The sequence below is a fragment of the Cnephaeus nilssonii genome (genome assembly GCF_951640355.1).
Source record: "Cnephaeus nilssonii genome assembly, chromosome: 7".
Taxonomy (NCBI): domain Eukaryota; kingdom Metazoa; phylum Chordata; class Mammalia; order Chiroptera; family Vespertilionidae; genus Cnephaeus; species Cnephaeus nilssonii.
The window spans coordinates 17,079,666-17,094,652 of record NC_137078.1 but is presented as its reverse complement, the minus strand read 5'-3'; positions in this window follow the sequence as shown (position 1 = coordinate 17,094,652).

Sequence of the window (14,987 nt, the reverse complement as noted above, 5' to 3'; positions counted from 1 at the left end):
TATTACTATCAAAAAGGCTGTTAAAATTTTAATTGGGTTTTATTGAATCTATAGCTCAGTTTAAGGAGAGTGGCATCTTAAAAATATAATTTTACCAACCAAAACATGGGTCACAGTTTTCTAAAATAATTTAAATTTTTAAAGTTTATATCAACAATGTTTGGTAGCTCTCAGTGTATATGTCTTCACATCTTTTGTTAAATTTAACTCTAAATATTTTATTTTTGATGCTTTTTAAATGGTATTATGGTATTATTATTGGTATTATTTCATTGCAATTTCCAATTGATTATTACTAGCATATAATTTTTTTTTTCTTTTTGACCTTGAATCCTACAATCCTACTAAACTCACTTTGTGTTTCTAGGAAATCTTTGGTAGATTCTGTAGGATTTTCTACATAAACAATTCTATTATTTGTGAATACTGACCATATTAAATTATCTCATTCTAATTTTTATGTCTTTTATATTGTCTTGTTAATAGCATTGGCTACAACCTCCAGTACTATGTTGCATAGAAGTGGTGAAAGAGAAGGATATTCTTGTCTTCATCTTAAGGGGAAAGTATTAGACTTTATCATTAAGGATGATGTATGTGTAGGTTTTTCATATATTTCTTTATCAGATTGAGAAATTTTCCTTTTATTCATACACAATTTGCTGAAAATTATTACCAGTTATCAACCCACTTGGTGCATGTTGTATTATCCTTCTAAAAATGTTAATGGATTCTATTATAAAATTTTGCTAATTAATTTTGCATCAATGTTTATGAATGGTATTGGTCTATCTGTAATTTTTATTCTAATATATTTTCTGGTTTTTGTGACTGGGTAGTGCTCTTCTCATACAATGAGTTGGTAAATGTTCTACCCTGCTTATTTTCTGGAACTGTTTGTGGATACTTTGTATTATTTCGTCCTTAAAAGTTTGTAAAATTCCCAAGGGAAGCTACCTCAGCATGGAGCTTTCCTTGTGGAAGAATTTTAAACTACAAATTTGATTTCTCTTATAGGCAAGGTTATTCTGAATTTCTATTTTTTCTAGAGTGGATTTTGAGTTTTGGCAGTGTATGTTTTTCAAGGTATTTGTTCACTTACTCTAAACTGTCAAATTTGGGACATACATTTTTCATTATATTATTTTATTATCCTTTTAGCATAGATAGCATCTACATCTATGTTAGCTGTATAGTTCTTGAGATTAATAATTTGTGTTATCTTTCTTTCTGTTCTGAATAGTCTGGATAGAGGTTTATCCATTTTCTTGATGTATGCAAAGAACCACCTTTTGGGTTTGACTGATTTTCTCTTTTGATCTAAATTGTATTTTATTGATTTCTGCCAACATATTTATTATTTTATTACATCTGCATACTCTGGTTTTTGTTTGCACTTTTTCTAATCTCTTAAGATAATGGAGAGGTCAATGATTTAGACTTTTCTCTGTTCCAATATACAGCATATATGGCTATAAATTATTCCCTAAGCACAGCTTTAAGCCATATCCCACAATATTGATACATTATGTTTTGATTTTCACCCTAATTTTAATTTTGATTTTTTTCACCCATGGTGAGAGGAATTAGTTTGACACTCAGGCAGACAGGGGAGGGCTCCAGTGGAAAACAAAGGCAGGGGGAACATAGGCAGGGGCAGACATGGCAGAGCAAGCCTAATCACAGGAACCAACCATGCTGAAATAACAGAATGTTTTTAGACTCAGGTCGGGAGGCATGTGAAACTAGGGAAGGACTGCATCAATGAGGTGAACTGATGCATAGGAACAGGGAAAGTTCAGGTCTGTTGCTTGGCCAGAACAATTGAGAGAATCAATCAGATGGCAACATGGGTAGATACAGAGCAGGCTTGTAGCCAATATAAACCCCTGGACTACAAGGCTTCAATGGAAACCCATTATTGGGCCCCTCCCCATGCAGGAGTCTGAATCTTCTTGTAATAAATTTTCCATGCTTTTGCTTAAATCTTCTGGTCCACGATCTCATTCTTTGGCTTTGCAAGACACACCCCTGGGGGAAAAAATCTCAGTTGACAACTCTGGTTATCAATGAGATATATAGAATTATATTATTTAATATCAAAAATTGAGAACATTTCTAGAATTATTTTTGGTGATTCATTTCCAATTCAATTCTATTTTCAGAGAACATACTCTATAAGATTTGAATTATCTTAAACTAGAGGCCCGGTGTATGAAAATTCATGCACTGGAGGGGGAATCCCTCAGCCCGGCCTGCCATCTCTCACAGTCCAGGAGCTCTTAGGAGTGGGAAGCGACCCAGCAATCAGGGGAAGGTGATGCCCCATCACACCTCTGCTGCTGCCACTGCCAGCAGTGCAAGCCTTGGCCGGCCCTGGTTACCTGAGCCTTGGGTGGCCCTGGGAGGCTGGGCAGCTGCCATCTGAGGTTTGCCTGTGCCTCATGCCAGCCCTGGGTGGCTGGGGGGCTGAGGGACTCTGGAGGAAGGTGCACCCGGCGGAGCTGAGAGGACTGGGAGCTGCCATCTTGTGGCTGTGGGCGCCGCCATCTTTGAGGGTGTGGCAGTCAATTAGTATATTTCCTCCTAATTGGCTGTGGGCACCACCATCTTTGAAGGTGGGGCAGTCAATTAGCATATTCCCACCTTATTGGTTGTGGGCCCCGCCATCTTTGTGATGGCATGAGGGTTAATTAGCATATTACCTCTTTATTAGATTGGATTTAGAGAACTTTGCTTTATGGTTCAAAATATGGTCTGTTTTGATCAATGTACTGTGTTCACTTTAAAAGAATGTGTATTCTGTTCTTGTTGAGTGTAGTATTCTGTAAATGTAAGATCAAATTTGTTAATAGTGTTATTCAAATATTCTGTCTTGAGGATTTTTCACCTAATTTTTCTATAATTATTAAAAAGCAGTATGAAAAACTCTATTTGTGTTTTTTGTTTTTTCTTTTCTCTTGCAGTACAATTAGCTTCTTCATTTATTTTCAACATCTGTTATTACCTGCATTGGATTGTTATGTCTTCATAAAACTACTTTGTATGAAATTAATGTAGCTATTCCAGCTTTTTCTGATGAGAGCCCTCTAATATAGCTCTTCTATCTTTTACTTTTATTTATATATATATTTATTTAAGGTGGATTTCTTGATTTCTTATAGGAAATAAGTAGTTGGGTCTTAGAAATTATTTTTTAATATGACACTAAAACCACAAGCAACAAAAGCAAAAATCAATAAATGGTACTACACCAAACTTAAAAGCTTCTGCATAACAAAAGAAACAATTTTTAAAATGAAACACAACCTACATAATGTTTTGCAAATCATATATCAGATAATATTCAAAATACATAAAAAACTCATACAACCTAATAACAATAAAATAAAAAATATAATTAACAAATGGGCAGAGGGACAAAAGAGACATTTTCCAAAGAGGACATTAAAATGGCCAACAAGTGTATGAAAAGATGCTCAACATCACTAATCATGAGGGAAATGCAAATCAAAACCACAGTTCTATATCACCTCACACCTGTTAGAATATCTATCATCAAGAAGACAAGAGATAACAGGATGTGGTGAAAAGGAAACCCTTGTTCATTGCTGCTGAGAATGTTAATTAGCCCAACCACTATTAAAAGCAATACAGTTTCCTCAAAAATTAAAACTAGATCTACCATACAATCCAGCAATTTTGCTTCTGGATATTCATCCAAAGAAAATGAAAGCAGGATTTTGACAAGATATATGCACTGCTATGTATATCATAGCATTATTCACAAAAGCAAGAATATGGTAACAACCCAAATGTCCATGAATGGAGGAATGGATTTAAAAAAATATGCTACATATATATGTAATAAAATATTATTCAGTGATTAGAAAGGACCTTGAGCACATTTTGTTAAGTGAGATAAATCAGACTGAGAAAGACAAGTACTGTATGGCATTACATATATGTGGAATCTAAAATAGATAAACCTGTAAAAAATAGAGTAAAATGGAGCTTACCAGGGATGAGGGGTGGATAAGAGTGAAATTGTTTAAGGGTACAAACTTGTAACAAGTACTAAATAAACCATAGCTATCTAATGCACAGTATAATGAATATAGACAATAATCTAATATGCAAAGTGTCCCCTTGGGAGTTCAATTGACTGGGAGTTGGATTGCTCCCTATGACGTGCGCTGACCACCAGGGGGTGGCACGGAATGAAGGAAGGCCCCAGCCGGCAGCTGACAACCGTAGAAGGGAGGCCCCAGCTGGCAGTCGGCAAGCACTAGGGACCCTACCCATGCACAAATTTCGTGCACTGGGCCTCTAGTGTACTATAATTATGTAATCTGATAAATATCACAATATTGGATCATATTAAAATATCTAAATATACCAAAGTAGCACTCTAACACCTTAAATTTACACAATGTTACATGTCAATTTTATTCAAAAAATAAAAAATAGCTAAATTCAGTGATTTTTAAATATTATGTCTACAAACAGCAAACATTAAAAAAAAAAAATTTAGCCCTAGCCAGTTTGGCTCAGTGGCTAGACTGTTGGCCCTCAGACTGAAGGGTCCCAATTTCAATTCCTGTTAAGGGCACGTAAGCATAGCTTGGTTGCAAGCTCAACCCATGGCCTTGGTCAGGGTGTGTGTGGGAGGCAACCAATCGATATGTTATTGATTTCCATTTCAATTCTATTTTCAGAGACAGAATCTGTCTCTGGCATCAATGTTTCTCTCTCTGTGTCTCTCCCCCTCCCTTCCACTCTATCTAAAAATAAAAATCAATGGAAAAATATCCTCGGGTGAGGATTAACAACAAAAGAGAAATTTGAAATCTATATTTTTGAATAAAGTCAATGACAATTCTACCACAATTTAAAAAAACAAAAGCTTTCTTTCCCCATCTCCAAAAAAATATATATTAGGATTAAATAATACAATATGTATAAAGTACTTATTGTAGTACATAAAAATAAGTACTAAAAATTATTATTTGTAAAACTGGAAGTCTCTTTCAAGATATCAAAAACAAAGTTCAATATCAAATAATCAATTAATGAAAACATTAAAGATTCTTAAGGCCTTAAATTGGTTTGACTCAGTGGATAGAGCATCGGCCCACGAACAGAAGGGTCCTGGATTCAAATTTGGTCAAGGATACATACCTCGGTTGCAGGTTCCCCAGCCCTGGTGGGGGGGCGGGGGGGGAGGGGTGTGCAGGAGGCAACCAATCGACATGTCTCTCTTACATCGATGTTTCTCTGTCTTTCCCTCTCCCTTCCATTCTCTCTAAAAATTAATGGGAAAATATCCTTGTCTGAGGATTAACAAATAAATAAATGAATGAAAAGATTCTTATTAACACATTCATGCTATTGAGAGGGCATGTTTTATAGGTTTATCTGGCATTCCTTGTTGCAACCTAAAATCTCTTTGTGCTTCAGAAATAGTTGCTATTTTCATTGCGCTCAGTCAGAACTTGTTGGATTCCATCAGCTACAGAGGGGACTGATGTTTCAATTCTTGCTTCCCTGTGGTTTCTCATCCTTGCCCCCATAAAAATAGTAATGACAATAGTATCTTAGGACTCCAGTGTTGTTTTTTCAGAATGTTACATGTGAAGGGAAAGTCTATTCTCAACCTTCGACATTTATTCTTAGACTGATTAAAATTCCCATCAGCTGTGACAACAAACATCCTGCTTATGTTCTAGCAACCAACTTCTTAGGGGCAAAGTTCATTTTATCAAACTTGTCAGTGAGTCACAACAAATATAAAATACTCAGAATTCACATTTAGTAAAACAATAAATAGTAAATAAAACAAAAAGTTCAAAATTTACTTTTAGTAAAGCAAAAATATTTTTTACTATCTTAAAAGTTTTCATTTATTCAAACTGACTTGTCAGAAGATTTGCTATGATTTTTAAAAATTAATTATGATGCTGTCTCATTACATTCTAAAATATGCCAAGTCCTTTGTGATTAAGAATTTTTTATTTTTTACTTAAAGAATAATCCTTAACTCAGAGGAAGAGGAAGAAACAGCTGTGCTACTGACAGCTAATAGCTGATTTACAGCCTGAACATATTTTGGAAGAAAGTCTCTTTATGGACAAAAAAACAATGCCATCAAGATGTTACCAGAAAAGAATACTAATTATTAGGGCTGGACTACCTTTGTGTCTTAGTAATAATGGAGGACTTAAATGGGGAAACCTGAAAATGTCAATCAAGTGGAGAGTTTATGTTTCAAATTTTTAAAATGGCAACCAGTGAAGTGCTCTTGGGTGGTTGATGATGATGATGTTGTGTGTTTCTCTAGGTTGAAACATATAGGGTTTTATTAGGACAATGGTTTATACTCTTTCTATTAATTACAACAGCACAAGGACCTTTGCCAATGCTTTCTTTTGTGAGCAACTTATATATAACTTTAATCAAACTTTTAAAAATTTCTCTGCAACTCTGTCTCACCTTCTGGAAACTTGTCATGGTTATGAAATTTACCTCAAAACATCATTAATTGATCATTAATTGAATTAATTAATCTGTTAGAGTTGTAATAAAAATAGAGACTGTGGTATTTATTATGGTAGTATTAGGGAAGGAGAAGTTTTGGTGAATCCTAACATAAAGTTTAAAACCTTAAATTTAACTTTACAATAATTCAAGTCATTTAAATATTTAAATAATTTGGAGAAGAGTTTTGGTTAATTGCATCATTGATTTAAACCAACTTTATAAAACATTTCATACAAAATAGAAGCTTAAGACTATTAATATCCTGGAAAAGATTTAACAACATATTATCTATTTCTATATATTTCTAAGCATACAATTCAAGTAATTAGATCGATTGGAATAACTACCATAGAGATAATGATAATAATGTATTAAGAAGCTATATTAAATTTTTTGCATGAAGATAAGCATTTTAGTAATACCCATCAGTAGCGTATTCTTTTGGTGAGGTATCATTTTAGACACAAGCCCCTTCTAGTAAGAGCCAAGCTAATACAAACCCACATAAATGAATTAATGTTCCTTCCTTCACTGATCCATTGGGCAATAGTATGGGGAGTGGGAGGGAAGAGACACACATGTCAATTCAAACAGATAATTTCAGAGGCTGAATGGAGTGAGCTGGCATTTCTCTAGTCTCCTCTAACACAGCTTACTCCAATTCAGCAGTTCTCATGTGCTGTGATAAGCTTCTGTTCACTTCATGGCTATATTGCTAATGAATTCTCAGGGCAGGCAACTCAATATAAATTTCCAGTGACCATAAAACAATTGGAAAGCAGTGGGCTGAATTTAGGTGACATAGGTGTTTTGATTGACTAATACTGTGTTCTTTAAAAAAAGCTAAACTGGTATGTCTTTATGTAGGTACCCAGTCTCCATAGCCTCTCACATGTTCTACTGCCCCTCCACAAAGCTGTTTTGCACTTTTACATGCTCTGCCCAGCATCAAAGACTTTGGTGTTTGAAACCCCCACAGGAAAAAATAAAAAGAAAGAAAAAAAAACACTATTCTGGTGCCTCTATTTCATCCCCTTAGCAAGTTATCCAAAGGATGTCACATTGTCCCTTCAATCACAGTAATTCACTTGAGAACACATCGAAAAAAACAAAACCAAAAAGATTAACAGGTGAAAACCTCTGTAGGTAAAGACAAATAACAAACATTATTTTAAAATGTTGTTAAAGTCCTAGTCCATATGGCCCAGTTGATTGGAACATTGTCCGATGCACAGAAGAGTAACAGGTTCAACTACTGGTCAGGACATTCACAGGTTCAACTACTGGTCAGGACATATATGCAGGTTGTGGGTTTGATCCCTTGTTTAGGCATATATGGGAGGCAGCTGATCAATATACACTGAGTGGCCAGATTATTATGATCCCTGAACGCATAATAATCTGGCCACTCAGTGTATATATATATTAGAGGCCCGGTGCATGAATTCGTGCATGAGTGGGGTCCGGCCAGCCTGGCCAGGGGAAGAGGACATGGGCGGTTGGCCAACCTGCCTGCTGGTTGAACTCCTGGTCGAGGGGACAATTTGCATATTAGCCTTTTATTATACAGGAGGATATACACTGAGTGGCCAGATTATTATGTGTTCAGAGATCATAATAATCTGGCCACTCAGTGTATATATCTCCCACCCTCCCTCCCTCCTTCCTACTCCCTTCTTCTCTCTAAAAGCATTATTTTAGAAAAGCATAAAAATCTTGTTAAAAATATAAAGAAGGCTTGAATGAAGATATGTATAACAGGTTTCTGGATAAAAAGTTCTTTTTTATAAACAATTTCATTGAGGTATAATTTAAGTACCATAAAATACACCCATTTTAAATGTAAAACTCAATGATTTTTAAAATAAATTTATAAAGTTTGCCCACCATAACCCAAGCTTATTTTTAGGCTTAATACAGTTATATTAAAACTTCCAACAAGAATTCTTTAGGTGAGGAGAGGAGCTTGACAAAATGATTCTAAGACTCATTTGGGAAAACGATGTGTAAAAGTGAACAAAATGTTTTGAGGAAGAAGAGTACCCTAAAAATAATACTATATAATAAAAGGCTAATATGCAAATTGACCCAACAGTGGAAGGACTGGTCACCATGATGCACACTGACCACCAGGGGGCAGATGCTCAATGCAAAAGCTGGCCCCTGGCGGTCAGTGTGCTTCCACAGGGGGAGCGCTGCTCAGCCAGAAGCCGGGATCACGGCTGGCGAGCACAGCAGTGATGGCGGGAGTCTCTCCTGCCTCTGCAGCAGTCAGACATCCCCAAGGGCTCCCAGACTGCAAAAGGGTGCAGGCCAGGCTGAGGGACAACCCCCCCAAGTATATGAATTTTGTGCACAGGGCCTCTAGTATCCTATAAAAAGCAACCTAACCCTAGCCAGTTTGGCTCAGTGGATAGAGTGTCAGCTTGCGGACTGAGGAGCCCCTGATTTGATTCCAGTCAAGGGCACATGCCAGGGCTGCAGGCTTGATCCCCAGTAGGGGGAGTGCAGGAGGCAACCAATCAATGATTCTTTCTCATCATTGATGTTTCTATCACTCTCTCCCTCTCCTTTTCTCTCTGAAGTCAATAAAAATATATTTTAAAAAAGCAACCTAAAAATTAACAAATATGCCGGTAAAGATGTAATAATCACAGTTATGTGGTACTGGCCCAAAGTTGATCAGAATAATCATGAAATGGATCCCAGGATATATAATAATTTTTAATTGATAAATGTAACTTTAAAATTGTAACAAATATATAATAGTAAAGGAAATTTTATTTAATAAAATATTACTTATGTATTAGATTAATTTGGGAACAATTTTTTTTTTCATTCTCAATTTACATCTTTGACCCAGATGTAGACCAAATCATTTAAAGATTTGAATAAAATGATAATGGGCAATTTTTATTTTTTATTTTTTAATATGTTTTTATTGAAATTAGCAAGAGAAGAAGGTAGAGGGAGAGAGAGATAGAAGCATCAAGGACAAAGAAACATCGATTGGATGCCTCCTGCATACCTCCTACTGGGGACCGAGCCCACATCTCATGCATATGCCTTGACCTGGAATCAAACCTATGGCCTCTCAGTGCATGGGACAATGCTCAACCAACTGAGTGACACCAGCTGGGCTGGGGTTTTTTAAAGTATAAAAGCAATTAAAGTCATAAATTTGGTAATTTAAGTATTGAATACTTCTATATACATAAACACATTGCAACAAAACTAAACAGTAAGAATAGTAGGAAAGTATTTATAATAAACTAGAGGCCCGGTGCATGAATTTGTGCATGGGTGGGGTCCCTCGGCCTGGCCGGCAATAGGGATGATCAGGGCCGGCCAAGGGGAGGGACCACAGAAGGTTGGCCAGCCATGGGAGGTTGGCTATGGGAGCACAATGACCACCAGGGGGCAGCTCCTGCATTGAGAGTGGTCAGTGCACGTCATAGCGACCAGTCTACTGGTCGTTTGATTGACTGGTCATAATGGTCACTTAGGCTTTTATATAAATACTGTAGATAGGACATATCTTTATAAGCCTAATATAGAGAAAATTATAACAAGTCAACAACAACAAAAAATACAGATTCTATAGAAAAATAGGTGTCAGTGTTTGGATTCTTTAGAAAACAATAAGGAGACAAGTTTAGTGTTTGAGATGTTTTGGGGGGATATCTTCAGAATCTACACCTATAGAAAAGGGGACAGGAAAGAATTAGGAAGAAGGAGAAATGGAGTTTTGATATAAGCTTGACAGGTAATCCCACATTGGGGTTAGGGAAGGGAAAGGGTTGAGCTCTAGAGCTATAATGGCTTTAGGCTTCAGAATTGACCCAAGTTGAACCAAGACGCCCGTTCCTTTTCAACTCCATATCTATAATTCACTGTATGTGGAACACACTGGCAAGGGGCATGATCTCTGGCTAGTCAACCTTTGCAGCTAAAGTAATCCCTGAGGGGGCTGACAGCTAAAGGGTATCTACTGACTGCACAACCTGCTCCTCCAGCCTCTGAAGTGGGTCCGTGGGCAGGTCGTCTCCATGCCTGCCGCAGTAGGTAAAGAACGTGTCCATGCAATTAGTGATCATACAAAAACAAAGAAGAAACATGTGAAAGATGTTCAAATTCACTGGTAAATTAATGCACATGAGATTATTGATGATACAGCATCTTGCCTATCAAATTATCAATCAGTTGTGATATAAATAACAGAAAATACTAACTGTGTGCTTATCTGTCAGGTCCTATATTAAGAGCTTTAAATCTGTTTTCCTATGTAATTCTCACTACACTATAACATTTGTGTTATTGTTTTAATTCTAACTTTACAGATGAGAAAAATAATACATAGGAAGGTTGAACAATGTGTTAAAGGTCACACAGTTATTAAGTAGCAGAACTGAGGTTTGTTCTCTTATCAATACCCTAATTTCCTCCCTAAAATAATAATGGTAACCATTGCAGGGAGCAGCAAGACGAGCACTGGCTGGCCGCTTCTGCAGAAAGTGCACACAAATACAAACATTGTGAGCAACCAGGTAATAATATTGCCTTCAAAATCTTCATTACAAAACATTCATGGCAAGATTATTTCTAAGATTGAGAAAAATTTAAACAATCTAAAATAAATAAAATGTGGTATATCTACATGATGAAATATACTGCAGCCCTTAAAAATAATGTCTTAAAGAATATTTGAAATTGGGGAAATGCTTAACATATAATACTTAGTGTTTTATTTTGTTTAAAAAAAAAGGCATGTAAACAAGCCACTACAGTCTGGTCCTAAGTGTGTGCATATGTGATGTCCACACACACACACACACACACACACGTAATTATAAAAAAAAATACTAAACGTCTGTGGACACATCTTAATACTAGGATTACAAGTCATTTTTACTTTACTTTTTCTACTGTTCTATATTTTCCAATTTTTTATAATATTTTAGCTTTTAACTAAATCTTATAATAAAATATTGGTAATATTCATAGAAAAACATTCCAAATATATTCTTAAGAGGCATACAAATCCTCAGTAAATTTAACTAGCTGGAAACTAGACTAAGTCTTGACATAGAATCAGATTAGTAAGCAGACATTCTGACTATGTCACATTGAATGGTAAGAAACATTAACACCTTTTTGCCCAATCTCCTCCAACAAGCCATATAAAGCTTTTTCTTCAGGTTTTCTATCAGCCTAATTAAATTTCATGGGACTAATAAGTGATTTACTGATATTACTTTGGTGAGATAACTCAAAAATATTGTCCTTAGGCCTCTGATTTTCAACAGAGTATTGCGTTTTCTGGGTAGAGGTAAAACTAGAGATACTTGGAACAAAACAGATACTGTTTCCTAACAGGTTTGAGATAATCAGAGATATGAGCAGTGCTTTTAACCACTCATTATGCAGCCTTCTACAAAGCTAAAATAATAATTCGATCTAGGATCTTCAGTGACAGTTAAATTCAGTAATGTTAAGTCACCATTCTGAATCTGAAATATTAACTGTGGCAATAACAGCTGATATGTCTTAGCCAAATGTGTACTGTTCCATTTCGTGATGACATTTTTCACGTGAAGTTGCAGAGTCTACCAGATTATTGTCCAAGGCACTGTGTTTCACTAAGGGTTCGTTCGGATTGTCTTCATTTATCTCCTAGAACAAAAGGAATGTTTCAAGCTTTCAAATGAGTTGGCGCAGTAGCTTTATGAGCTGCCCACAGCGCATTTGGAAGTCTGCAAGTTATGGGGAGCCCATCCGAACTTTATGAAAGGCCTAGCCATGGAGCCCTGATGGTTTGAGCCACTTCTGGTTTGAGAGCTGTCCACTCTGTTGATTTCTTGGTGTTCCACGGAGAGAGTGCCAAAGTGTACATTCCTCCATGAAAGCTATTCAGAGTCCCAGCAACTGTTTTAATAAAATGGTAAGGATATGTCATGACAAGCATATTTATTGCTTGTTGATAAACTGTATCCAGGGACAATTTCTACTTTTGAACTGTACTTTTTAGCATGAACTACTACATTTTCCCAAGGCCAAACACCAAAATTGCTTTTTTGTCAATAATGATAATTATCTGGTTCTAGTTTCTGAATTTCACACTGCTGGATTTAGACCATCATCCTATCACAAGGTAGCAATTTATTTGACAGTTTCTGCATTTTGCATCCTTTAATCTATAAACTAATGGTGGATATTACCCTCCATAAATTGAACTGATTTGGAAATGGTGTGCAACAGTCAGGCAGGTTTAATGACTAGACCCAAATGGAGTCCCACTTCTCAGGTATTTCTGGGACTCACTTTAATGCAGTACTCCAGATAAATCTTTTTTGAGATCATTAAAAATATCAAAGACAAGTACATGATCTTACTTATATATAGAATCCAACGAACAAAATAAACTGACAAACAAAATAGGTCCAGAGGTATGGATGTATGGCACAGAGGCACAGACTGACGGATCTCACAGAGAAACAGGGGGTGCAGGGGTGGAGGGGGTAGGGGGGGTACCAAAGAATAACCAAAGAACTTATATGCATATATGCATAATCCATGGACATAGACAATAGTGTGGTGAAGGCCTGGGGTGGGGCAGGAACTAGGTAGAGGGGAACAATTGGGGGGAAATGGGGGACATTTATAATACTCTCAACAATAAAGATTTTTTAAATGTCAATATTGATTAAACCAAGAGGTTTCAATTGAAGATTTTATAATAACTTTTATATATAATGAAATCCTATAACAGCTCAGAAAAATAAATATTAATCAATGTTAACCAAGTGGCTCTGCAATATAAGCTGCAAAAAATCATGTCTAGGTTTACCCCATACTCTTAGACAAGGTCATATAGTTTCTTCCTGGTAGAACTACTCTTTGAAAAAGATGGTGAGCTCTGTCATTGCCAATAGGTAGGTAGCTCTAGGGAAGGTCTAGTTCCAGGAAGTACATGAGCGCACACAGGAAGATAAAAGCAAATGGTTGAAGAGAGAATCCTAACCAATGGACACAGACAACAGGGGGTGAGGGCATGAGTGGGGGGAGGCGGTTAAAGGGGGAATAAGGACACATATGTAATACCTTAATCAATAAAGAAATTTTTTAAAAATGACTGGCAGCACCGTGGAGAGCTACTAATGGGTCAGGCTATGTTGAGTTTAGGTGAGAACCTTAGGAACAACCACTCGCCTCCAAGACCTTTAAGACCTTGAGGAGCAACCCAACAGACCACTGGCATTTTTTAGTTTTTTCTAATTGGAAACTTCTGTTTCTTCCATGCTGAAAGGGTGAAGAAAAAGATCGAAGCAAGGTAAAGAAAAAAAGGATAAAAGAGGAGGAAAGGAAAAACTAAAGAGGGAGCACCCATTATTTTCAGTACTAAATTATATATAAGTTAATAAAATTTATTCATTTCACAGTGTGGCTTCATTTAATCTGCACATCACCTCCATGGGGTATTGATATAATCTTCATGTTATGCATAAGGAAACTGAAAGCCAAAGAGATTAAAAAATAAATAAATAAAAAACTTGCCAAATGTCAGATAGCTCATAAGAGTCAATATAGGGTTTTTACAAGTCTGTGGGTTTTTTACATACAGTGCCCTTCCTATGTGTCCTACCCACTCTATATGACCAGGTATTTGTTTGCTTTTTGCCCCACAAATTTCCTGTGTGAGTAGAATAGTAATTATCTTCTGGGAGGTATATCTGTTGAGATTAGTGCTCTAGAAAAGTTGAATTGTCAGAAAATGAGTTTCAAAAATGCAGTACCCATTGGAGTAGCTATGGTTTGGGAAGTTCTAAATATCTAAACCTAATTTTTAATCTTCTTTATTTAGCAAGGTCTGACACTCTCTGCCCATATCCTTTAACTCAAATCTCCCTGGGTTAACCTTGTTGGTGATATATCAAATGGCTCTCTCAAAAAAGTCATATCCTGGTCCAAGATATTTATCACTTCTTTAAAGTATGTCTTAATCATTATGCATCTCCTAAGCTTCTAGCATAACTTTCTCACACTCTTGTTAATACAATTTATTCACTTTTACCAAAGATGAGATCCATAAGCTAAACAATGAAGAAAAATAAAGAAGGCAAAGAATAAAAGAAGGAAGGGAGGAAGAAAAGAGAAAATAAGTAAAAGAGAAGTGAAAGAGAGGGAAAGAAAGGAGAAAGGAAGAGACAAAGGAGAAAAGAAGCAAGAAGAGGGAGGAAGGGAGGAAGGCAGGAGGGAGGGAAGGAATAGAGAAAGGAGAAAAGCAGGGGTAGGAGGGGAGGTGGCAGGAGAAAGGGAACTCAAATCTCCTAACTTATATTAGATTGTTTTCCCACCTATAATTCTTTTCATTTTTTTTAATCACAGAATTTTTAGAAATTGAATTTTAAATATCCATTCTAATTATTTATTAGACACAAGTAGAAACT